This window comes from Eriocheir sinensis, chromosome 48 (genome assembly GCF_024679095.1).
Source record: "Eriocheir sinensis breed Jianghai 21 chromosome 48, ASM2467909v1, whole genome shotgun sequence".
Taxonomy (NCBI): domain Eukaryota; kingdom Metazoa; phylum Arthropoda; class Malacostraca; order Decapoda; family Varunidae; genus Eriocheir; species Eriocheir sinensis.
Window position 1 is genome coordinate 7,136,868 of NC_066556.1, and position 26,957 is coordinate 7,163,824.

At 32.2% G+C, this 26,957-nt stretch overlaps 1 long non-coding RNA gene across 1 annotated transcript in view; it reads right to left on the minus strand.

Annotated features, from left to right (window-relative positions):
- Positions 1–26,957, minus strand: part of LOC126981410 (uncharacterized) — a 64,799-nt gene that overhangs the window by 23,259 nt on the left and 14,583 nt on the right. The window contains exon 2 of the long non-coding RNA XR_007733928.1: positions 22,937–23,045. This is a non-coding gene — a long non-coding RNA (uncharacterized LOC126981410). The remainder of the gene's footprint in view (positions 1–22,936; positions 23,046–26,957) is intronic.

The following is a 26,957-nucleotide window of genomic DNA, read 5'->3' on the forward strand; positions in this document are numbered from 1 at the left end:
CACACACTAAAGGAATAAGAATAAACACAACTCACAAGAAATAGCACGATTGAAAAATGCGTCAGGTTACGAAAGGACGAACAGAAAATAGCGACGGATACAATGCGTTGGAAATATTAAAGAATTGTGACATGAAACACTTTATTTCCACTTTTCAAGAACCGGATATGAACTCACTCTAATTATTAAGTCTGTCAATCTGTTTGTGTCTGTCTGTCTCTCTCTCTCTCTCTCTCTCTCTCTCTCTCTCTCTCTCTCTCTCTCTCTCTCTCTCTCTCTCTCTAAGGTCTGTGTGGTCTAAATATCTATGTAAATCTATGTAACTTTCTCTACCTGTCTGTCTGTCTGTCTGTCTGTGGCTCTATCACACACACACACACACACACACACACACACCACTCTCCCCCACACACAAAAAATCTCATTAGACCTCTTTTTCGCAATTGATATATAACCTCGCCTCGCTAACTGTTTCTTGGTTCCGTTTTCCGTGACACAAAGCAGCACCGCGAGTCACGAGAGGCATTGACGAGGCCACTCTCTGTCTGTCTGAACATAAAGTTATCAGCGGAAAATTGTGCACTTTAGCAGAGGAGCGATTAGCTGGAGGTACGTAGCGGAAGGAAGGAAGAAGATGAGTAGAAAAGAAATGGATAGATAGATAGATAGATAGAAAGAATGGTAGATAGATAGATAGATAGACAGGCAGCTTAGACAGATGGATAAAGTGAGAGAAGCAAGATTTATAGAACAGAAAAGAGAATAAGGAAGGAGAAAGCGAGTGAGGGAAAGAGAGGACACGGAAGATATGATGAAATGAACATGTGGTTGAAAAAGGAATGAAAGAGGAAAGTGAAAGGGAAGGAAACACAGAACAAGGAACGGTGGAAAAAGAAGAAAGGAGGGAGGGGGCAGAACAGGCTGGTTAAGTGAGGTAATTTTTTAGGGGAAAATAGTTTCGTACCTTGAAGAATTAAGATTATGTTTGAGGAGATTATAAAATTACGATCTTTTTGTCTTATTTTCTTTTGCCAGTGAGCTGCCTTCTTTACTGGAAAAAAAACTTGCCTTTAAAAATCATTCATACCTGTATTTTGGAGGGGCAAGACAACATATCTTTCTGTTTTAAATTTGGCCATTTCCACATTTCAACTCAATGTAAGCTCTCATATCAAGCACAAAATACTACCAAATATCCTTGTGTAGTATTTGGTGTTGATAAAGAAGCTAAGAAATTTGAGGAAACTATACAGGCAATCTCTTAATTTCTGGTGCCGAGTAGAAAACCAGGTCATTATGTAGATTATACTTTGGTTAGGGTGTTTACTATGACACTGTGTTGGAGCGAGGAAATGACCCATAACTTCGAGTCGTTAGATGGTCTGATTAGTGGAATTCGGATTAATAAACTTTTCTCATACCTGCACTAAGGCATCCGGCAGCTTTCCATTATCCAATCTACTCTGCCTAAGGAATCTAGCTCTTCATCATCCAATCCATGTTATCTTAGGAAACTAGCACCTCGTCAACATCCAATGAAATTTGTCTAAGAGGAATCTAGTGTTCTTCACCAGCCAATCATATTTGTCTAAGGGGGCTTGCAGCTCTTCATCATCCAATCAACGCTGACATCGGCATTCGGGTTCGTTGGCTCGGTGTGTGCGATTTGAGTAATTCTGATGCAGTCTCTCCTAAATGTCTCACGTGAAGTTTGTAGCATTTCCACCCCGTTTTCTTTGCATTTTTCGTTTTCTGTATTTCATTGGCGCGGCTGAGAATAAGACAAAACAAACGCTGACACATATGAGGCCCATCTATTAGCCAGCTCCCTACTCCTCCTGCTTCCACAGTGCTCGTTTTTAGCTTTATTTTTAGGCCCTTCGTCTGCCTCCTTATCTGAGAACATAATCACCCTCTAAAGAATTCCTTCGTTGGGATTATTTTTCACGTTGGCGGCGAAGGGCGATGAACGTGCGAGTAAAAGAGAAGCTAAAAAGGTGAGTTCATGACCGCAAAAAAGTAAAGGCATGATGATCTCTTCCGATTCAGAACGTTCATGTGGAAGAGAAACCAAAGATGCGATTTTCTCTTGATTAAACGTTAGAAGAGAATGGAAAGGCGTGAGCTCTTGCCTTTAGACAGCAAACTTGGCGAAACTAAAGTCATCATTTCTCTCTTTTTAGAACATAAGTGTGAAAGAGAAACTCAATGACCAAACTTTTGTGTATGAAGCGTAAATGAGATCTGAAAGGCCTGAATTACTGTCTTCAGAACGTACAGGTGGAAGAGAGAGTTAGGCGTTCTCTCCTCTCTCTAGAACGTACGTGTGAAAGATGAATCAAAGGCGGGAATTTTTATCGTTTGATTGGAAATGAAGAAGAGAAACGTTGGGTATGTTTGCGTTAAATCGTTTCCTAACAATTAAATTATTTTCTTATTCTTTATGTTTTCTGCAGACAGTCAGGTTGAAGGAGACAGATTAAGACTGACAGGAGAAAACACACACACACACACACACACACACACACACACACACACACACACGAACTCCCAACTCCCCCACGCATTCCCTCACACATGCATCCCCCCACCTCCCCACCCCCACCCTAACCAACCAACCCACACGCATGCTACCAAAGGAAAAAGTTGCCAGCAAAAACAAAACAAAAAAGCAAAAAGAGAATATAACGCCACCAATAGACGTGTTCTTGAGCAAATCGGGGCACTGGGGACGTACCTCGGAGATCATACTGCAGGAAGGAGCGTCTGAGGAAAGGTCATTCTTTGCTGGAGGTCGAGAAAACAGAGACAAGTATGATTGGTGATATACTGCTGCAGCCGTCCAGACCTGTCCATGTTACTTTTGAACTCTCTCTCTCTCTCTCTCTCTCTCTTGCGCTTTATTAACCTCCATGTCGCTGGGTCCACGAGGATGTGTCATGCATATACGATAAATTCCACCTTCTCCTCCTCCTCTTCCGTCTTCTCCTCTTCCTCCTCCTCCTCCTCCTCCTCCTCCTGTTTATGTTCTTACTTTGCCTCCTGTCCCTTCTTCATTTTCTTTCGTATTTTACTCATCTTCTATTCATACTTTTCTCCTTTATCCTCCCCCTACTCCTACTCCTCCTCCTCCTCCTCCTCCTCCTTCTCCTCTTCCCACTTGTCTATAAGGTACACAGGTGGGCCGCGACAGGTGCTGCTGACGATGATATTATGAGAGAGAGAGAGAGAGAGAGAGAGAGAGAGAGAGAGAGAGAGAGAGAGAGAGAGAGAGAGAGAGAGAGAGAGAGAGAGAGAGAGAGAGAGAGAGAGAGAGAGAGAGAGAGAGAGAGAGAGAGAGAGAGAGAGAGAGAGAGAGAGAGAGAGAGAGAGAGAGAGAGAGAGAGAGAGAGAGAGAGAGAGAGAGAGAGAGAGAGAGAGAGAGAGAGAGAGAGAGAGAGAGAGAGAGAGAGAGAGAGAGAGAGAGAGAGAGAGAGAGAGAGAGAGAGAGAGAGAGAGAGAGAGAGAGAGAGAGAGAGAGAGAGAGAGAATGATTTTGATGTTCTTGCTCTTTTCGCTGTTGCTACCACTACTACTACTACTACTACTACTACTACTACTGCCTCTGAACCCTTCCTTCCTCCTTTTCTTCCTTTCCTTTTTATCTTTTATCCTTTTCCTCTCCTCTTCCTTCCTTCTCTCTTTCCCACCTATTAAACCCCCACCCACTTCGCCTCATAACCATTTCCTCTCTTCTCCTCCCATCTATCTCCTCCTCTTCCCTTACCCTTCTTCCCCTATACCCTTCTGCAGCCCTTCCTCTGATTCCGTGAGATGGGGGTGGATTGTATTTTGAGAGCGGAGATAAATTATGCAGGTATGGGAGGGGTATGCAGGGATCAAGGTCCGTGGATCAGGTGTGTGTGTGTGGGTGTGTGTGTGTATGTGTGAGGTATATGTGTAGGCGTGTGTGTGTGTGTGTGTGTGTGTGTGTGTGTGTGTGTGTGCATAAGAGGAGCCGCTGGTGGTGGGGTTGAAATGGTAAAGTTTGGGGCTTGTGTGAGTGGGTGAGTTTTTTTTTTTTTTTTTTTTACTTGGCTGGTGTGCGGTTGGGGAAAAGAGGGATGGGGGATGGGGGATGGGGATGGGGAGGGGGGAGGGTGCCGCAAGGGGGAATTGATATACGAGGCTGGGAGGATTTCTTATTCCAATCTACATATAACTAACTAATCTATCCTTTGCTTCTATTATTTTCTAGTTATTTCTTTAATTAACTTGTATGCTTGTCTTTTTGGTGCTTTCTTATTCCAATTTATAACTAACTAATCTATTCTTCTTTCCATATTTTTCTATTTACTTCTTTTCATTAACTTCTATGCTCGTCTTTTCAGTACTTTCCTTATTCCAATCTATAACTAACTAATCTATCCTTCGTTCCTTTTATTTTCTAGTTATTTTTTTTTATTAACTTGTATGCCCGTCTTTTTGGTGCTTTTCTTATTCCAGTCTATAACTAATTAATCTATTCTTCGTTCCTTATTTTCGAGGTATTTCTTTTATTAACTTCTATGCCTGTCTTTTTTAGTGCTTCTCTTATTCCAATCTATTACTAACTAATCTATTTTTCTAGTTATTTCTTTTTATTAACTTCTACGCTCGTCTTTTTGGTGCTTCTCTTATTCCAATCTATAACTAACTAATCTATTCCTCGTCCCTTATTTTCGAAGTATTTCTTTTATTAACTTCTATGCTTGTCTTTTTTAGTGCTTCTCTTATTCCAATCTATAACTAACTAATCTATTTTTCTTTCCTTATATTTTCTAGTTATTTCTTTTAATTAAATTCTATGCCTGTCTTTTTGATTCTTTTCTAATTTCAATCTATAACTAACTAATCTATTCCTCGTCCCACATTTTTCTTCTTATTTCTTTTTATTAACTTCAGTGCCTGTCTTTTTGGTACTTTCCTTATTCCAGTTTATAACTAACTAATGTATTCTTCGTTCCTTATTTTTCCAGGTATTTCTTTTCATTAACTTGTATGCTTGTCTTTTTGTGATTTTCTTATTCCAATCTATAACTAACTAATCTATTCTGCGTTCCTTATTTTTCTTCTTATTTCTTTTAATTAACTTCTATGCCTGTCTTTTTTAGTGCTTTTCTTATTCCAGTTTATAACTAACTAATCTATTCTTTCCTTATTTTTCCAGGTATTTCTTTTTATTAACTTCTATGCTCGTCTTTTTTGGTAGTTTTCTTATTCCAATCTATAAGTAACTAATCTATTTTTCTTTCCTTATATTTTTCTAGTTATTTCTTTTTATTAACTTGTATGCTTGTCTTTTTTGGTTATTTCCTTATTCAAATCTATAACTAACTAATCTATTCTTTCCTTATTTTCCCAGATATTTCTTTTCATTAACTTCTATGCTAGTCTTTTTGGGTTCTTTTCTTATTCCAATTTATAACTAACTAATCTATTTTTCTTTCTCTATATTTTCTAGTTATTTCTTTTCATTAACTTCTATGCTTGTCTTTTTTAGTGCTTTTCTTATTTCAATTTATAACTAACTAATCTATTCTTTTCTTATTTTTTTTTAGTTATTTTTTTTTATTAACTTCTATGCTCGTCTTTTTTGGTACTTTTCTTATGCAATCTATAACTAACTAATCTATTTTTCTTTCCTTGTATTTTTCTATTTATTTTTTTAAACTTCTATGCTTGTCTATTTGGTGCTGCTCTTATTCCAATCTATAAGTAACTAATCTATTCTTTCCTCATTTTTCCAGATATTTCTTTTTATTAATTCGTATGCTCGTCTTTTGGGTACTTTTCTTATTCCAATCAATAACTAACTAATCTATTATTTTCTTATATTTTCTAGTTATTTCTCTTCATTAACTTCTGTGTTCGTCTTTATGTGTTCTATTCTAATTCCAATTTATAACTTATGTATTCCTTGTTCCTTGTATTTTCTAGCTATTTCTTTTTATTAACTTGTATGCCTGTCTTTTTTGGTGCTTTTCTTATTTCAATTTATAACTTATGTATTCCTTGTTCCTTGTATTTTCTAGCTATTTATTTTTATTAACTTGTATGTCTGTCTTTTTTGGTGCTTTTCTTATTCCAATTTACAACTAACTAATTTATTCTTCTTTCCATATTTTTCTATTTACTTATTTTCATTAACTTCTATGCTCGTTTTTTAGTACTTTCCTTATTGCAATCTATAACTAACTAATCTATTCTTCGTTTCTTATTTTTCTAGTTATTTTTTTTATTGACCTCTATGTTCGTCTTTTTGGTTCTTTTCTTATTCCAAATTATAACTAACTAATCTATTTTTCTTTCCTTATTTTTCCAGGTATTTCTTATTATTAACTTGTTTACTTGTCATTTTTGGTGCTTTTCTTATTCCAACTTATAACTAACTAATCTATTCTTCTTTCCATATTTTTCTATTTACTTCTTTTCATTAACTTCTATGCTCGTCTTTTTGGTACTTTTCTTTATTGCAGTCTATAACTAAGTAATCTATCCTGCGTTCCTTATTTTTCTAGTTATTTCTTTTATTAACCTCTGTTCTCGTCTTTTTAGTGCTTTTTTTTATTCTAATAAATAAATAACTAATCTATTCTTTCCCTATTTTTTATAGTTATTTCTTTTCATCAACTTCAATGCTCGACTCCTTGGGTTCTTTTCTTATTCCAATTTTTAACTAATTAATCTATTCCTCTTTCCTTATATTTTCTAGGTATTTCTTTTTATTAACTTGTATGCTTGTCTTTTTTGGTGTTTTTCTTATACCAATTTATAACTAACTAATCTATTCTTTTTCCCATATTTTTCTATATGCTTCTTTTCATTAACTTCTATGCTCGTCTTTTTAATACCTTCCTTATTCCAATCTTTAACTAACTAATCTATTATTCGTTCTATATATTTTTTTGTTATTTCTTTTCATTAACCCTTATGCTTGTCTTTTTGGTTCTTTTCTTATTCCAATCTATAACTAACTAATCTATTCTTTCCTTACTTTTCCACGTATTTCTTTTCATTAACTTCTATGCTCGTCTTTTTGGTACTTTTCTTATTTCAATCTATTACTTAGTAATCTATTCTTTTTTCCTTATATTTTTCTAGTTATTTCTTTTTATTAACTTCTATGCTTGTCTTTTTGTTGCTTTTCTTATTCCAATCAATAACTAACCAATCTATTCTTCGTTCCTTATTTTTCACGTTATTTCTTTTAATTAAGTTCTATGCTCGTCTTTTTGGTGCTGTTCTTAATCCAATCTATAACTAACTAATAATTTTTTTTCCCTATTTTTCTAGGTATTTCTTTCATTAACTTCTTGCTCGTCTTCTTGGTACTTTTTTATTCCAATCTATATCTAACTAATCTATTTTTTGTTCATTATATTTCTAGTTATTTCTTTTATTAACCTCTGTGCTCGTCTTTTTAGTGCTTTTCTTATTCCATTTTATAACTAACTAATCTTTTATTCGTTCCTTATATTTTCTAGTTATTTCTTTTCATTAGCTTTTATGCCTGTCTTTTATAGTGCTTTTCTTATTCCAGTCTATAACTAACTAATCTCTTTCTCTTTCCTTATATTTTCTAGTTATTTTTTTATTAACTTGTGTGCTCGTCTTTTTAGTGCTTTTCTTATACCAATTTATAACTAACTAATCTATTCTTTCCTTGTTTTTCCAGTTATTTCTTTTTATTAAACTGTATACTTGTCGTTTTGGTGCTTTTTTTATTCCACTTTATAGCTAACTAAACTATTCTTTCCTTATTTTTCCAGGTGTTTCTTTTTATTATTTCTATGCTCGTCTTTTTGGTGCTTTTCTAATTCCAATTTATAACTAATTCATCTATCCTTCCCTTATTTTTCCAGGTATTTCTTTTCATTAACTTCTATTCCTGTCTTTTAGGTACTTTTCTTATTCCAATTCATAACTAAGTAATCTATTCTTCGTTCCTTATATTTTCTAGTCATTTCTTTTTATTAACTTGTTTGCTTGTCTTTTTGGTGCTTATTTTTATTCCAATTCATAACTAACTAATCTATTCTTCTTTCCATATTTTCCTATTTACTTCTTTTCATTGACTTCTATGCTCGTTTTTTTTTTAGTACTTTTCTTATTCCAATCTATAACTAACTAATCTATCCTTCGTTTCTCATATTTTCCAGGTATTTCTTTTTATTAACTTGTATGCTGTCTTTTTTGTGCTTTTCTTATTCCAATCTATAACTAACTAATCTTTTCTGCGTTCCTTATTTTTCTTCTTATTTCTTTTTATTAAGTTCTACGTCTGTCTTTTTGGAGCTGTTCTTATTCCAATCTATAACTAAGTAATCTAATTTTCGTTCCTTATTTTTCTAGTTATTCCTTTTTATTAACTTGTGTACTCGTCTTTTTGGTACTTTTCTTATTCCAATCTATAACTAAATTATCTATTCTTTCCTTATTTTTCCAGGTATTTCTTTTGAATCACTTGTAAACTTGTCTTTTTTGGTTCTTTTCTTTTTGCAGTTTGTAAGTAACTAATCTATTCTTTCCTTATTTTTCTATTGACTTCTTTTAATAACCTGTATGCTTGTCTATTTAGTACTTCTCTTATTCCAATTTATAAGTAACTAATGTATTCTTTGATCCTTATTTATTTATTTATTTATTTTTATTAAATTTTATGCCTGTCTTTTTTGGTACTTTCCTTATTCCCATTTATAAATAACTAATCTATTCTTTGTTCCTTATATTTTCTAGTCATTTCTTTTCATTAACTTCTATGCATGTCTATTTGGTGCCTTTCTTATTCCAATCTATAACTAACTAATCTATTCTTCGTTCTGTATATTTTTTGTTATTTCTTTTCATTAACTTGTATGCTTGTTTTTTTAGGGCTTTTCTTATTCCAATCTATAACTAACTAATTTATCCTTCGTTCCTATTATTTTCTAGTTATTTCTTTTATTAGCTTGTATGCTCGTCTTTTTGGTGATTTTCTTATTCCAATCTATAGCTAACTAATCTATTTTTTGTTCCTTATTTTATCTATTTACTTCTTTTTATTATCTTGTATGCTTGTCTTTTTTGGTTCTTTTTTTTATTCCAATCTATAACTAACTATTGTATTCTCTCCTTATTTTTCTATATATTTCTTTTATTAACTTCTGTGCTCTGTGCTATTTCTTTTTATTAACTTGTATGCCTGTCTTTTTAGGTGCTTTTCTTATTCTAATTTTTAACTAACTAATCTATTCTTCTTTCCATATTTTTCTATTTATTTCTTTTCATTAACTTCTATGCTCTTTTTTTTTTTAGAACTTTCCTTATTCCAATATAACTAACTAATCTATTCTTCGTTCCATATTTTTCTAATTATTATTTTTAATTAACATCTATGCTCGCTTTTTTTGTTCTTTTCTTATTCCAAATTATAACTAACTAATCTATTTTTCTTTCCTTATTTTTCAAGGTATTTATTTTAATTAACTTATATGCTTGTCTTTTTTGGTGTTTTTCTTATTCCAATTTATAGCTAACTAATCTATTCTTTTTCCATATTTTTCTATTTCCTTTTTTTCATTAACTTCTATGCTTTGTTTTTTTTTTTTATTTTTCTATAATCTATTCTTCTATCTATTCTTCCCTAATTTTCCAAGTTTTTCTTTTCATTAACTTCTATTCCTGTCTTTTTGGTACTCTTCTTATTCTAATTTATGACTAAGTAATCTATTCTTTGCTCCCTATATTTTCTAGTCATTTATTTTTATTAACTTGTGAGCTTGTCTTTTTTAGAGCTTTTCTTATTCCAATTTAGATTGGAATAAGAACAGCACCAAAAAGACAGGCATAGAAGTTAATGAAAAGAAATACCTGGTAAAAATAAGGGAAGAATAGATTAGTTAGTTATAAATTGGACTAAGAAAAGCACCAAAAAGACAAGCATATAAATAATAAAAAGAAATACCTGGAAAAAAGAGGAAGGAATAGATTAGTTAGTTATAAATTTCAATAAGAAAAGAACCAAAAAAGACAGGCATACAAGTTAATAAAAACAAATAAATAGAAATATAAGGAGCAAAAAATAGATTAGTTAGTTATAGACTGGAATAAGAAAAGTACCAAAAAGACAGACATAGAAGTTAATAAAAAGAAATACCTGGAAAAATAAGTATCGAATAGATTAGTTAGTTATAGATTGGGATAAAAAAAAGTACCAAAAAGACGAAAATAAGGAACAAAGAATATATTAGTTAGTTATAAATTGGAATAAGAAAATTAGCAAAAAGACAAGCATAGAAGTTAATGAAAAGAAATAATTAGAAAAATAAGGAACGAAGAATAGATTACTTAGTTATAGATTGGAATAAGAAAAGTACCCAAAAGACGAGCATACAAGTTAATAAAAAGAAATACCTGGAAGAATAAGGAACGAAGGATAGATTAGTTAGTTATTAATTGGAATAAGAAATGCATCAAAAAGACGAGCATAGAAATAATAAAAAAGAAATACCTGGAAAAATAAGGAAAGAATAGATTAGTTAGTTATAAATTTGAATAAGAAAAGAACCAAAAAAAAGACAGGCATACAAGTTGATAAAAACAAATAAATAGAAATATAAGGAGCAAAAAATTGATTAGTTAGTTATAGATTGGAATAAGAACAGCACCAAAAAGACAAGCATAGAAGTTAATAAAAAGAAATAAAAAGAAAAATAAGGAACGAAGAATAGATTAGTTAGTTATAGACTGGAATAAGAAAAGAACCCAAAAAGACGAGCATAGAAGTTAATGAAAAGAAATAACAAGGAAATTTAAGGAAAGAATAGATTAGTTAGTTATTAATTGGAATAAGAAAAATACGCAAAAGACGAGCATACGAATTAATAAAAAGAAATATCTGGAAAAATTAGGAAAGAATAGACTAGTTAGTTATAGATTGGAATAAGAACATCACCAAAAAGACAAGCATAGAAGTTAATAAAAAGAAATAAAAAGAAAAATAAGGAGCGAAGAATAGATTTGTTAGTTATAAATTGGAATAAGAAAAGTACCAAAAAGACAGGCATAGAAGTTAATGAAAAGAAATACCTGGAAACATAAGGGAAGAATAGATTAGTTAGTTATAAATTGGAATAAAAAAAGCACCAAAAAGACGAGCATAGAAATAATAAAAAGAAATACCCGGAAAAATAAAGAAGGAATAGATTAGTTAGTTATCAATTGGAATAAAAAAAGCACCAAAAATGACAAGCATTAAAGTTAATAAAAAGAAATAGCTAGAAAATATAAGGAAAGAAGAATAGATTAGTCAGTTATAAATTGGAATAAGAAAAGAACCCAAAAAGACGAGCATAAAAGTTAATAAAAATAAATAACTAGAAAATATAATAAAAGAATAGATTAGTTAGTTATTGATTGGAAAAAAGAAAAGCACCAAAAAGACGAGCATAGAAATAATAAAAAGAAATACCTGGAAAAATAAAGGAGGAATAGATTCGTTAGTTAGTTATAAATTGAAGCAACCAAAATGAAAAACATTGAAGTTAAAAAAAGAAATAAAAAGAAATAACTAGAAAAATAAGGAACGAAGAATAGATTAGTCAGTTATAAATTGGAATAAGAGAAGAACCCAAAAAGACAAGCATAGAAGTTAATGAAAAGAAATAACTAGAAAATATAAGAAAAGAAGAATAGATTAGTTAGTTATTGATTGGAATAAGAAAAATACCCAAAAGACGAGCATACGAATTAATAAGAATAAATATCTGGAAAAATAAGGAAAGAATAGATTAATTACTTATAGATTTGAATAAGAGAATCACCAAAAAGACAAGCATAAATGTTAATGAAAAGAAACAACTAGAAAAATATAAGGAAAGAAAAATAGATTAGTAAGTTATAGATTGGAATAAGAAAAGTACCAAAAAAGACGAGCATAGAAGTTAATAAAAAGAAATAACAAGAAAAATAAGGAGAGAAGAATAGATTAGTTAGTTATAAATTGGAATAAGAAAAGCACTAAAAAAGACAGGCATAGAAGTTAATAAAAGAAATACCTCGAAAATAAGGAACGAAGAATAGATTAGTTGCTTAGAAATTGAAATAAGAAAAGCACAAAAAAAGACAAGCAACAAGTTAATGAAAAGAAATAACTAGAAAAATAAGGAACGAAGGATACATTAATTAGTTATAGACTAGAATAAGAAAGGAACCAAAAAAGACAAGCATAGAAGTTAATGAAAAGAAATAACTAGAAAATATAAAGAAATAAAAATAGATTAGTTAGTTATAAATTGGAATAAGAAAAGTACCAAAAAAGACAGGCTTAGAAGTTAATGAAAAGAAATAACTAGAAAATAAAGAACGAGGAATGGATTTGTTAGTTATAAATTGGAATAAAAAAAGAACCCAAAAAGACGACCATAGAAGTTAATGAAAAGAAATACCTGGGAAAATAAGGAAAGAATAGATTAGTTAGTTATAAATTGGAATAAGAAAAGCTCTAAAGAAGACAAGCATACAAGTTAATAAAAAGAAATAACTAGAAAATAAGGAACGAAGGATAGATTAGTTAGTTATAGATTAGAATAAGAAAAACACCAAAAAAGACAAGCATAAAAGTTAGAGAAAAGAAATAACAAAAAAATATAAAGAACGAAGAATAGATTAGTTAGTAATAGATTGGAATAAGAAAAGCACCAAAAAGACGAGCATACAAAAGAAATAACTAGAAAATAAAAGGACCGAAGGATAGATTAGTTAGTTATAGATTGGAATAAGAAAAGAACCAAAAAAGACAAGCATACAAGTTAATAAAAAAATAAGAAGAAAAATAAGAAACGCAGAATAGATTAGTTAGTTATAGATTGGAATAAGAAAAGCACAAAAAAGACAATATACAAGTTAATAAAAAAGAAATAAAAAGAAAAATAAGGAACGCAGAACAGATTTGTTAGTTATAGATTGGAATAAGAAAAGCACAAAAAAGACAAAATATAAGTTATTAAAAAAAATACCTGGAAAATATAAGGAATGAAGAATAGATTAGTTAGTTAAAGATTGGAATAAGAAAAGCACAAAAAAGACGAGCATACAAGTTAATAAAAGAAATAACTTGAAAATAAAAGGAACGAAGGATAGATTAGTTGGTTATAGATTGGAATAAGGAAAGTACTAAAAAGACAAGCATAGAAGTTAATAAGAAGGAGTAAATAGAAAAATATGGAAAGAAAAATAGATTAGTTAGTTATAAATTGGAATAAGAAAAGAACCAAAAGGACAGCATACAAATTAATAAAAAGAAATGACTAGAAAATATAAGGAACGAAGAATAGATTACTAAGTTATAAATTGAAATAAGAAAAGTACCAAAAAGACAGGCATAGAAGTGAATGAAAAGAAATACCTGGAAAAATAAGGAATGAAGAATAGATTAGTTAGTTATATTTCGGAATAAGGAAAGTACTATAAAGACAAGCATAGAAGTTAATGAAAAGAAGTAAATAGAAAAATAAGGAAAGAAGAACAGATTAGTTAGTTATAAATTGGAATAAGAAAAGCACCAAAAAAGACAAGCATACAAGTTAATAAAAAGAAATAGCTAGAAAATAAAAGGAACGAGGAATAAATTAGTTAGTTATAAATTGGAATAAGAAAAGAACAAAAAAAAAAAACGAGCATTGAAGTTAATGAAAAGAAATAAATAGAAAATAAAAGGAAAGAAAAAGAGATTAGTTAGTTTTAGACTGGAATAAAAAAGGACCCAAAAGACGAGCAAACGAATTAATAAAAAGAAGTATCTGGAAAAATAAGGAAAGAATAGATTATTTATTTATAGATTGGAATAAGAAAAAGCACCAAAAAAAAAAAAAGGCAAGCATAAAAGTTAATGAAAAGAAATAAATAGAAAATAAGGATCGAAGAATAAATTAGTTAGTTATAGATTGCAAGAAGAACAGCACCAATAAGACAGGTATACAAGTTAATAAAAAGAAATGACTAGAAAATATAAGGAACGAAAAATAGATTAGTTAGTTATAGATTGGAATAAAAACAACACCAAAAGACAAGCATAGAAATTAATAAAAATAAATAACTAGAAAAATATAAGGAAAGAGAAATAGATAAGTTAGTTATATATTGGAATAAGAAAAGTACCAAAAAAGACAAGCATCGAAGCTAATAAAAAGAAATAGCTAGAAAAATATAAGAAAAGAGAAATAGATTAGTTACTTATAGATTGGAATAAGAAAAGTACCAAAAAAGACGAGCATAGAAGTTAATAAAAAGAAATACCTGGAAAAATAAGGAAAGAAGAATAGATTAGTTAGTTATAAATTGGAATAAGAAAAGCATTAAAAAAGACAGGCATAGAAGTTAATAAAAGAAATACCTCGAAAATAAGGAACGAAAAATTGATTAGTTAGTTATAGACTGGAATAAGAAAAGCACTAAAAAAGACAAGCATATAAGTTAATGAAAAGAAGTAACCAGAAAAGTAAGGAACGAAGGTTAGATTAGTTAGTTATAGATTGGAATAAGAAAAGTACCAAAAAGACAAGCATAGAAATTAATGAAAAGAAATAACTAGAAAAATAAGGAACGAAGAATAAATTAGTTATTTATAGATTGGAATAAGAAAAGCACTAAAAAAACGAGCACAGAGGTTAATAAAAAAATAGCTAGAAAATAAGGAACGAAGAATAGAATAATTACTTACAGATTGGAATAAAGAAAAGTACCAAAAAGACGAGCATAGAAATTAATGAAAAGAAGTAAATAGAAAAAAATGGAAAGAAGAATAGATTAGTTTGTTATCAATTGGAATTAGAAAAAAACACCTAAAAAGACAAGCATACAAGTTAATAAAAAGAAATAACTAGAAAAATAAGGAACGAAAAATAGATTAGTTAGTTATAGATTGGAATAAGAACAGCACCAAAAAGACAAGCATAGAAGTTAATAAAAAGAAATAACTAGAAAAATAGAAGGAAAGAAAAAATAGATTAGTTACTTATATATTAGAGTTAGAAGAGTACCAAAAAAGACGAGCGTAGAAGTTAATAAAAAGAAATACCTGGAAAAATACAGAAAGAAGAATAGATTAGTTAGATTATAAATTGGATTAAGAAAAGCACTAAAAGAGACAGGCATAAAAGTTAATATAAGAAATACCTCGAAAATAAGGAACGAAGAATAGATTAGTTAGTTATAACTAACTAAATTATTCTTCGTTCCTTTCTTTCTTTTATTAATCTTTTTTTTCATTTATATATTTCTTTTTATACTTAATAAAATCAAGTTAATAAAAAGAGATGACTAGAAAATATAAGGAACGATGAATAGATTAGTCAGTTATAAATTGGAATATGAAAAGTACCAAAAAGACAAGCATAGAAGTTAATGAAAAGAAATACCTGGAAAAATAAGGGAAGAATAGATTAGTTAGTTATAGATTGCAATAAGAACAGCACCAAAAAGACAAGCATACAAGTTAATAAAAAGAGATGACTAGAAAATATAAGGAACGATGAATAGATTAGTTAATTATAACTGGAATAAGAAAAGTACAAAAACAAAAAAACAAAAAAACAGGCAGAGAAATAATAAAAAGAAATACCTGGGAAAATAAGGAACGAATAGATTAGTTGTTATAAATTGGAATAAGAAAAGAACCAAAAAAGACAAGCATACAAAATAATAAAAAGAAGTAAATAGATAAAAATAAGGAGAAAAAATAGATTAATTATTTATAGATTGGAATAAGCAAAGAGCCGAAAAAGACAAGCATAGAAGTTAATAAAAGAAGTACCTCGAAAATAAGGAACGAAGAATAGATTAGTTATTTATAAATTGGAATAAAAAAACCCACTAAAAAAGACAAGCATACAATTCAATGAAAAGAAATAACTAGAAAAATAAGGAAAGAAGGATAAATTAGTTAGTTATAGATTGGAATAAGAAAGGAACCAAAAAAGACAGGCATACAAGTTAATTTTAAGAAATAACTAGAAAAATATATGGAAAGAAAAAAAGATTAGTTACTTATAGATTGTAATAAGAAAAGTACCAAAAAAGACGAGCATAGAAGTTAATAAAAAGAAATACCTGGAAATATAAGGAAAGAAGAATAGATTAGTTAGTTACAAACTGGAATAAGAAAAGCACTAAAAAAGACAGGGATAGACGTTAATGGAAGGAAATAAGAAGAAAAAAAGGAACGCAGAATAGGTAAGTTAGTTATAGATTGGAATAAGAAAAGCACAAAAAAGACAAGCGTAGAAGTTATTGAAATGAAATAACTAAAAAAATAAGGAACGAAGAATAGACTAGTTAGTTATAAATTGGAATAAGAAAAGTACCAAAAAGACGAGCATAGAAGTTAATAAAAGAAATAACTAGAAAAATAAGGAAAGAAGAATAGATTAGTTAGTTATAGATTGGAATAAGAACAGCACCAAAAAAGACAGGCATAGAAGTTAATAAAAAGAAATAAGTAGAAAAATAAGGAACGAAGAATAGATTAGTTAGTTAAAGATTGCAATAAGAAAAGCACCAAAAAAGGCAAACTTACAAAATAATAAAAAGAAGTAAATAGAAAAAAATAAGGAGCAAAAAATAGATTAATTATTTATAAATTGGAATAAGCAAAGAACCAAAAAAGAGAAGCATAGAAGTTAATAAAAGAAATACCTGGAAAATAAGGAACGAGGAATAGATTAGTTACATAATAAATTGGAATAGGAAAACACAAAAATGACAAGCATAGAAGTTAATGAAAAGAAATAAATAGAAAAATAAGGAACGAAGAATAGATTAGTTAGTTATAGATTGGAATAAGAAAAGTACCAAAAAGACGAGCAAAGAAGTTAATAAAATAAATAACTAGAAAATAAGGAAAGAATAATAGATTAGTTAGTTATAGATTGGAATAAGAACAGCACCAAAAAAGACAGGCATAGAAGATAATAAAAAGAAATACCTGGAAAAATAGGAAAGAATAGATTAGTTAGTTATAGATTGGAATAAGAAAAGTACCAAAAAGACGAGCATAAAAGTTGATAAAAAAGAAATAACTAGAAAATTAAGAAACGAAGAATAGATTAGTTAGTTATAGATTGGAATAAAGAAAAGTACCAAAAAGACGAGCATAGAAGTTAATAAAAAGAAGTAAATAGAAAAATATGGAAAGAAGAATAGATTAGTTACTTATAAATTGGAATAAGAAAAGCACCAAAAAAGAAAAGCATGGAAGTTAATTAAAAGAAATAACTAGAAAATATAAAGAAAGAAAAAATGATTAGTCAGTTATAAATAGGAATGAGAAAAGCACTAAAAAAGACAGGCATAGAAGTTAAAAAAAAAAAAAGGAACGCAGAATAGATGAGTTATTTATAGATTGGAATAAGAACAGCACCAAAAAGACAGGCATACAAGTTAATAAAAAGAAAAGACTAGAAAATATAAGGAACGAAGAATAGATTACTTAGTTATAAATTGGAATAAGGAAGGTACTAAAAAGACGAGCATAGAAGTTAATGAAAAGAAGTATATAGAAAAAATATGGAAAGAAGAATAGATTAGTTAGTTATAAATTGGAATAAGAAAAGCACCAAAAAAGACAACCATACAAGCTAATAAAAATAGACAGCTAGAAAATATAAGGAAAGAGGAATAGATTAATTAGTTATAAATTGGAATAAGAAAAGAACCCCAAGAGACAAGCATAGAAGTTAATGAAAAGAAATAACTAGAAAAAATTAGGAAATAATAGATTAGTTAGTTATTGATTGGAGTAAGAAAAGCACTAAAAAGACGAGCACAGAGGTTAATAAAAAAATAACTAGAAAAATAAGGAACGAAGAATAGATTAGTTAGTAAGAGACTGGAATATATAAAAGTACCAAAAAGACGAGCATAGAAGTTAATGAAGAGAAGCAAATACAAAAAATATGGAAAGAAGAATAGATTAGTTAGTTATAAATTGGAATAAGAAAAGCACCAAAAAAGGCAATCATACAAGTTAATAAAAAGAAATACCTGGAAAAATAAGGAAAGAAAAATAGATTAGTTAGTTATAATTTGGAATAAGAAAAGAACCAAAAAGACGAGCATAGAGGTTAAAAAAAAGTAGAAAAATAAGGAACGAATAATAGATTAGTTAGTTATAGATTGGAATAAGGAAAGTACTAGAAAACGAGCATAGAAGTTAATGAAAAAAAGTAAATAGAAAAATATGGAAAGAAGAATAGACTAGTTAGTTATAAATTGGAATAAGAAAACCACCCAAAAAAGAGAGGCATACAAGTTAATAAAAAGAAATAGATAAAAAATATAAGGAACAAGGAATAGATTAGTTATAAATTGGAATAAGAAAAGAACACAAAAAACGAGCATAGAAGTTAATGAAAAGAAATAACTAGAAAATATAAGAAAAGAATAGATTAGTTAGTTATTGATTGGAATAAGAAAAGTACCCAAAAGACGAGAATTCAAATCAATAAAAAGAAATATATAGAAAAATAAGGAAAGAATAGATTAGTTAGTTATAGATTGGAATAAGAGAAGCACCAAAAAGACAAGCATAGAAGTTAATAAAAAGAAATAACTAGAAAAATATAAGGAAAGAAAAAAACATTAGTTAGTTATGGATTGGAATAAGAGAATCACTAAAAAAGACAGGCATAGAAGTTAATAAAAGAAATACCTCGAAAATATGAAACGAAGAATAGATTAGTTACTTATAAATTGAAATAAGAAAAGCACTAAAAAAGACAAGCATACAAGTTAATGAAAAGAAATAACTAGAAAAATAAGGAACGAAGGATACATTAGTTAGTTATAGACTGGAATAAGAAAAAAACCTAAAAAAGACAATCGTAGAAGTTAATGAAAAGAAATAACTAGAAAATAAAGAACGAGGAATAGATTAGTTAGTTATAAATTGGAATAAGAAAAGAACCCAAAAAGACGAGCATAAAAGTTAATGAAAAGAAATAACTAGAAAATATAAGGAATGAATAGATTAGGTAGATATTGATTGGTATAAGAAGAGTACCCAAAAGACGAGCATACGAATTAATAAAAAGAAATATCTGGAAAAATAAGGAAATAATAGATTAGTTAGTTATATATTGGAATAAGAGAAGCACCAAAAAGACGAGCATAGAAGTTGATAAAAAAAACAACTAGAAAAATATAAGGAAAGAAAAATAGATTAGTTAGTTATAGATTGGAATAAGAGAAGTACTAAAAAAGACAGGCATAGAAGTTAATAAAAGAAATACCTCGAAAATAAGGAACGAAGAATATATTAGTTAATTATAGATTGGAATAAGAACAGCACCAAAAAGACGAACATACAAGTTAATAAAACAATAACTAGAAAATAAAAGGAACGAAGGATAGATTAGTTACTTATAGATTGGAATAAGGAAAGTACTGAAAAGACGAGCATAGAAGTTAATGAAAAGAAGTAAATAGAAAAATATGGAAAGAAGAATAGATTAGTTAATTATAGATTGGAATAAGAAATGCACCAAAAAAACGAGCATACAAGTTGATAAAAGAAATAACTAGAAAATAAAAGGAACAAAGGATAGATTAGTTAGTTATAGCTTGGAATAAGAAAAGTACCAAAAAGACAACCATACAGGTTAATGAAAAGAAATAACTAAAATATATAAGGAAAGAAAAATAGATTACTTAGTTATATATTGGAATAAGAACAGCACCAAAAAGACAAGCATACAAGTTAATGAAAAGAAGTAAATAGAAAAATAAGGAACGCAGAATAGATTAGTTAGTTATAGATTCACCTAGACATACGTGACAAATTGTATGCCTAATTCGTGGTGATACTAAATAATAATAATAATAATAATACATTGATATCCTACTATAACACTCTAAGAAAAGCACCAAAAAGACAAGCATACAAGTTAATAAAAAGAAATACCTGGAAAATATAAGGAACAAAGAATATATTAGTTAGTTATAGATTGGAATAAGAAAAACACAAAAAAGACAAGCATACAAGTTAATAAAAAAGAAATACCTGAAAAATATAAGGAACGAAGTATAGATTAGTTTGTTCTAGATTGCAATAAGAAAAGCACCAAAAAGACGAGCATAGATGTTAATGAAAAGAAATGACTAGAAAATAAAAGGAACGAAGAATAGATTACTTAGTTGTAAACTGGAATAAGAAAAGCACTTCTTTCGCTGCATTCATCGGCAACAAACGAAAACCCTTATGCATTATCCCAACTACAATAAAAAAAAATTACTGATGAGTGCCCGAAACACACACACACACACACACACACATATATATATATATATATATATATATATATATATATATATATATATATATATATATATATATATGTATATATATATATATATATATATATATATATATATATATATATATATATATATATATATATATATATATATATATATATATATATATATATATATATATATATATATATATATATATATATATATATATATATATATATATATATATATATATATATATATATATATATATATATATATATATATATATATATATATATATATATATATATATATATATATATATATGTGTGTGTGTGTGTGTGTGTGTGTTTCTGGGTACCAATATAGTAAAAGAAATAAGGAGACGAAAAATAGGCTAATTCACCACAAGAGGCGGCCGACCGGCGGCCAGGCAGTGGGCAGTCATGCGTCGTCGCTGTACACATCCTTAGAAATCGTTCTGTGTTATGCTCATGTCACGTTTTATCTATAATCTGATCGCATCAAAGAGTTCAGGAGACTTTGCTCTATGAGATGAAATTATTTATTTCAACTCTGGTTCAAAGACTGCTGAGAAAAGCGATGATAAGTAAACCGTGATATAAACATTTCGGAGCTGTCTTGTGACTTCAACTCATCACATTTCCTTTATGTTTTATTTAATCGAGTTTAGATAAATATAACTGAGCTGCTCAATTACTGCTGAGTCCAACGGTACCAACTAAAGTGGTCTGTCGTGAATAAGAGACGAGCTATGACGAAGAAAATACAAGTGTGTAGCGTCACGGCGGACATGAATGGCATGTGAGTGAGGGAGGGGTGCAGCCAATCACAGGAGCCGTAACAAACGCTGCCTAGGCGCCAGATGAACAGGCTCCGTGAACAGACTATGGCCGTGTCACTCTCCTTAAAAGTCTACGGATTCTGATTGCACGTTTTTATTATTTCTGTATTTTTGAGGTTGTGATTTTTTTGTGTGTGTGGTGGTGGTCCTGTTGGGTTTGTTGTGCATTTTTGCCTCTGTGTCTGTTGGTTTGGGTATGTTAGCGTCCTTGTCTGTTCCAATCCGTATCAATTTTTGTGTTTCTATATGCTAGTCTTTTTTTTTTAATATTTCTCTATTCTCTTCCCTCCTTCATACCTTTTTATTCTACCTACACATCCTTTTTCCTCTCCCGTTACACAGTTATTTTGCACTTTTTTTTTGCGTTTCTTGTTTGCTATGTCTATTTTTTTCTCTTTCTCTATTCTCTTCTTCCATACCTCATTTTCAACCTTGACTTTCCGTTCCACTTCCTTCCACACCCTCCTCTCTCCCCTATACCTTTTTTTTTGGTGTTCCTTCTTTGCTAAATCGTTTTATTTTCAATTTATCTCTTTTTATCTCTTCTTTCACACCTGTTTCTCTATATTTAGTTCCCTTTTTCTCTTCCTAGACACTGTTCTCCTTCCCTCTTTTTTTTATTTCTTCTTTGCTACATCGTTTTATTTTCAATTTCTCTCTTTTTATCTCTTCTTTCACACCTGTTTCTCTATCTTTAGTTCCCTTTTTCTCTTCCTGTACACTATTATTCTCTCTCTCCCATTTAGCTTTTTTGTGCTTTTTTCTTTGCTAATTCTTTTTATTCTCCCTTCCACTTTCTTCTCTTCTTTCACATCTGTTCTCTACCTTCAATTTCCTTTTACTCTTCCCACACACTCTTCTCTCTCTCTCTCTCTCTCTCTCTCTCTCTCTCTCTCTCTCTCTCTCCTTTAACTTTTTCGTGTTTCTTCTTTGTTACATCGTTTTTTCCCTCTCTCTTTCTTTTCTTCTTTCACACCTGTTCATCTTCATTTCCCTTTTTCTCTTCCCTTTCACATCTTCCTCTCTCCCCTTTATCTTTTTTTTGTGTTCCTTCTTTGCGACATCGTTTTATTCTCCCTCTCTCTCTTTTTTCTCTCTTATTTTATACCTGTTTCTTTATCCTCTGTTTCCTTTTTATCTTCCCACACACTGTTCTCTCTCCCTTTTAGCTTTTTTGGGTTTTTTCTTTGCTACATATTTTTATTCTTCCTTTCTCCCTCTTTCTTCTCTTCTTTCACATCTGTTCTCTACCTTCAATTCCCTTTTTCTCTTCCCACTCTCTCTCTCTCTCTCTCTCTCTCTCTCTCTCTCTCTCTCTCTCCTTTAACTTATTTTGTGTTTCTTCTTTGCTACATATTTCCTCTCTGTTCTCTTTTTCCATACCTCACCCTCTACCCCCCCTCCCATCTTCTCTTTCTTTCACACCCTTGTTTTTTTTTACCTCTTTTCTACATCTATTTCTTTCTCTTCTATCTTCTTTCATACCGCATCCTCTATCTTCATTCCCGTTTTCTCTCTTCTCACTTCCTTCTCTCTCCTTTTACATCTTTTTTTTTTTTCCGTTGCTTGTTTGCTTCATTTCCTTCTCTCTCTGTTCCCTTCTTTCATACATCTTCCTCTATCTTTACCTTTTCCTTCCCGCTTTCTCTTCTACCTCCCTTCTACCTCCTTCCCCCTCACACCTGTCATCCATCCCCTACCTTTACCTGCCTCCGCCTCACCTCGTCACCGGCAATTAGTATGTCCGTGGCTCACCTCTCTGCTTTTAGTTAGACTCACCTGTTTCTCATCCCCGGGAGTCAGGTGGCGTTAGCTGTGCCGGTCGAGGGAGTAACACGCGCTCCCACCTGTTTCATGTATTCTCAGTTGCCTTTCCCTTCTGGCAGCGCTGCGGGAGAGAGAAAGAAGAGCAGTGAGACGGGACTGACTGCTGGTAGGGACTGAGAGGGTCTGGGATGAGGCTGGGTAGGGTTTGAAGCGTCTGGGAAGGTCTGAAGCTGCTGAGTGGATGAGTGGGGGGGGGGGGGGCGGGGGGGGGGGGGGGGGGTGGGTGGGGGGGTGTGTGGGGGGGGGGGGGGGTGTGGGGGGGGGGGGGGGTTGGGGGGGGAGGGGGTGGGAGGGATGGAGGGGAGGGAATGGGAAAGAGGGATGGGGATAGGATGTGGGAACAAAGGGTAATGGTACTGGTGATGGTTGAACTGCCTTGAAATGGATTCGATGGAAAAAAATGGTAAGGATGCGCTGGAGAGGCTGAGGTAATGGGGAGGTGTAGTGGTAATGGTTTAACCTAATTGTGAAATAGGATGTGTAATGATGTGGTAATGGCATGGAGAGAAACGTGATGGGGGAGGGTAAAACGGAAACACGGAAATGCAGGCAACAGAAAACCTATTGGCTCATTACGAGGTTGCCCGCTTTGGTGATTTAATCTGCTCGACAGCCACTTGGGGCTTGATGAACAGATGAAAGCACCTCGGTATTTAGTTTACTCCTGACGCAACGAAATGACGGTCGACTCGATATTTGAAGGGACTGATGGTATTTGCATTTACTACTTCTGAGGGAAGATTGTTCCAGTGGCGGATGACTCGGTTTGAAAAGAAACTCCTTCCAATGTCTGTGTTACATCGACTCGACTGAATAGGTAAACCGTTATTTCTAGTTCTTGAGTTGGTTTGCAGTTCAAAGAATTTGGAGTAATCGACGTTATTGAACTTTTTCAACAACACACTAGTCATTCCTCCCTTCCCTCTTCCCTTACCGTATACCTTACCTCCTTCCCCCTCTATCCATCACACCAGTCATTTCTAACACCTCCCCACTTTCCCCTCCACCTCCCTCCCCTGCCACCCATCCCAACACCCATCGTCCCTCCCTTCCCTTTTCCCCCTCCCCTCCCCTCCCCCTCCCCCTCCCCCTCCCTCCTACCCCCCCCTACACCCATAACTGTCCCCATGCGCCAGGCAGGACACGTCCAGCGCCATAATACACCTCGGCGCCACTCAATTTTAAAAGTAGTAATAAAAATAGTGAGGTAATTTCAGCGGCAATATATAGTTGAGTTTCTATCGGTATTTCTGATCGGGGCCTGCCCCGGCAAAGGTGTCGCCCACCACGAGGCAAGTGCCTGGAACAATGCGTCGGATGTTCTGTTTGTAGAAGACTTTGCTGAACATTTTATATGTTTATTTTGATATTTCTTACAATGAACGAAACTGTGGCAGTTACACCAATTAGAGCTGCTGGAGGCAGCCCTTACTTGAGGGCCAGAACCTTGCCTCGCTACTGTCAATGTTGTTTCCTAAATTGTTTGTCGGAAGAAAGTAAGAGAGAGAGAGAGAGAGAGAGAGAGAGAGAGAGAGAGAGAGAGAGAGAGAGAGAGATATACTGTGTTACCTGCGAGCTTAAAAGGTATGCTAATTTTAATAAGGTTACAGGTGTGAAGGAGGGGGAAGGGGAAGGGGATGGAGAGGGAGAGATGGGAGAGGAGCATAGGGAGGAGGGAAGGAGGGGGAGGTGATAGGGGAGGGACAAAAGGCAGGGCATTGTTTACACTTCACAGGCGAATCGAAACTCGTCCCTTTGATCATGTTCTCGCAAAGAAATGGACATCTTTCTCTCTTTGTGTTTGGAGTGACATTATTTATAGCCGTCATCTGGCGATCAAGAATTACCCTACACCGAGCAAAAATTTCCCCAAATCTAGGGAAATTCTTGCGTTTCATGTTGTAGCGCGTCAGCGGCGGAGCAGGGTAGGGCCGCTTTCTTGCAGGCCGCACCTCTTTAGGCCTATGGCGATAACCACTTCCTGAGCTTCCTATGGGTAACCCTGCCAAGGTGGGGGTAGATATAGAGAAGGCTATGGTGGTGATGAGTGGAGTGGATAGAGTGATGGGGAAGGGGAATGGTAGGGACGGTGAGCATGGTATGGATGAGAAGAAACCTGATGAAATGGAAATGGTAATGGGGATAGGAATGGGAATAAGGAGATGGGGGAATGGTTCAATAGCATAGGAATAAAATAGTATAGTTATAGATGGGAAGGAATCTGTTGACTTGGAAATAGCAGTAGGGATGTAATAGGTAACAAAGAGATAGGGAAATGGTTAAATAGTATAGGAAATGTACCTTAAAAAGAATTATTGGATGGGAAGGGAATGGGGAATGTATTAATGATATCAGAACACCTTTCATCCCAAAATTGACATCCCTTTTGGCACCTCCTCTATACTTTTTTTTTTTATAGGATCAGTGAGTAGCGGGCTATTTTATATTTTTTCTGCCTTTGTACTGCTTCCTTTGACGTGAAATAAAATGTGAAAGGGAATAAAGTAGAGGGAGAGTGGTAGAACAGAAATGAGAGAAAATGAAACAGAAATGAGAGAAAGTGAAACAGAAATAAGAGGAATGAGAGAAATGAGAGAAAGTGAAACAGAAATGAGAGAAAATGAAACAGAAATGAGAGAAAATGAAACAGAAATGAGAGAAAGTGAAACAGAAATAAGAGGAATGAGAGAAATGAGAGAAAGTGAAATGAGAAAAATGAGAGAAAGTGAAACAGAAATAAGAGAAATGAGAGAAATGAGAGAAGGTGAAACAGAAATAAGAGAAATGAGAGAAATGAGAGAAAGTGAAATGAAAGAAATGAGAGAAATGAGAGAAAGTGAAACAGAAATAAGAGAAATGAGAGAAATGAGAGAAAGTGATATGAGAAAAATGAGAGAAATGAGAGAAAGTGAAACGGAAATAAGAGAAATGAGAGAAATGAGAGAAAGTGAAATGAGAGAAATGAGAGAAATGAGAGAAAGTGAAACAGAAATAAGAAAAATGAGAGAAATGAGAGAAAGTGAAACGGAAATAAGAGGAATGAGAGAAATGAGAGAAAGTGATATGAGAAAAATGAGAGAAATGAGAGAAAGTGAAACAGAAATAAGAGAAATGAGAGAAATGAGAGAAAGTGAAATGAGAGAAATGAGAGAAATGAGAGAAAGTGAAACAGAAATAAGAAAAATGAGAGAAATGAGAGAAATGAGAGAAAGTGAAACAGAAATGAGAGAAAGTGAAACAGAAATGAGAGAAAGTGGTAGAAAAGACATGAGAGAAATGGGAAACTTATTAAAGAGAAGTAGAAAGGAAAGAACAGAAGTCGTAGAGAGAGAAGGGAGAGGGGGAGAGCAGGGAGAGAGAGAGAGAGGGAGAGTAGAGCAGGGAGTGAGGTGGCAAATCTGATACCTGTGCACTCTCTCTCTCTCTCTCTCTCTCTCTCTCTCAGGTGTGCATTCGTTAGTCAGGTAAATCAGACGAAGGTGTTTTTTTCTTCATTATTGCTTTCACTTTCAGTCGTGTGATTAGCGAGTGTTAATAAGAGGATAATATTTGTTACCGGAAGGGAAAGAATAATAAGTGTTTGATAAAGTAAAAAAAAGGCATGTTGCAGAAGAAAAAGAATTGGATTATATATTTTTTTCCATGTCAGGTACTAAAGGATTGTTACGAAAAGGTAGATACTCTTTGTTTGTCTTTCTCTCATCTCTCTCGTCTCTCGTCTCTCTCTCTCTCTCTCTCTCTCTCTCTCTCTCTCTCTCTCTCTCTCTCTCTCTCTCTGCTTGCTCCGTCCGTGCGCCACAACACCTTTACAAAGAGAGAAAACAAGGAGTCTCAGTGTTCTCTCTTCTCTCCCTTCGCTGCTTTTGATGGAGAAAAAGAGACGTTCGCGAGGGAGGGAGAGGACGGGAAGGGGAGAGGAGGTGGAGGGTGGGGGCCGGAGGAGGGGGCGTGTGCAACCACCCCCTCCCTCCCC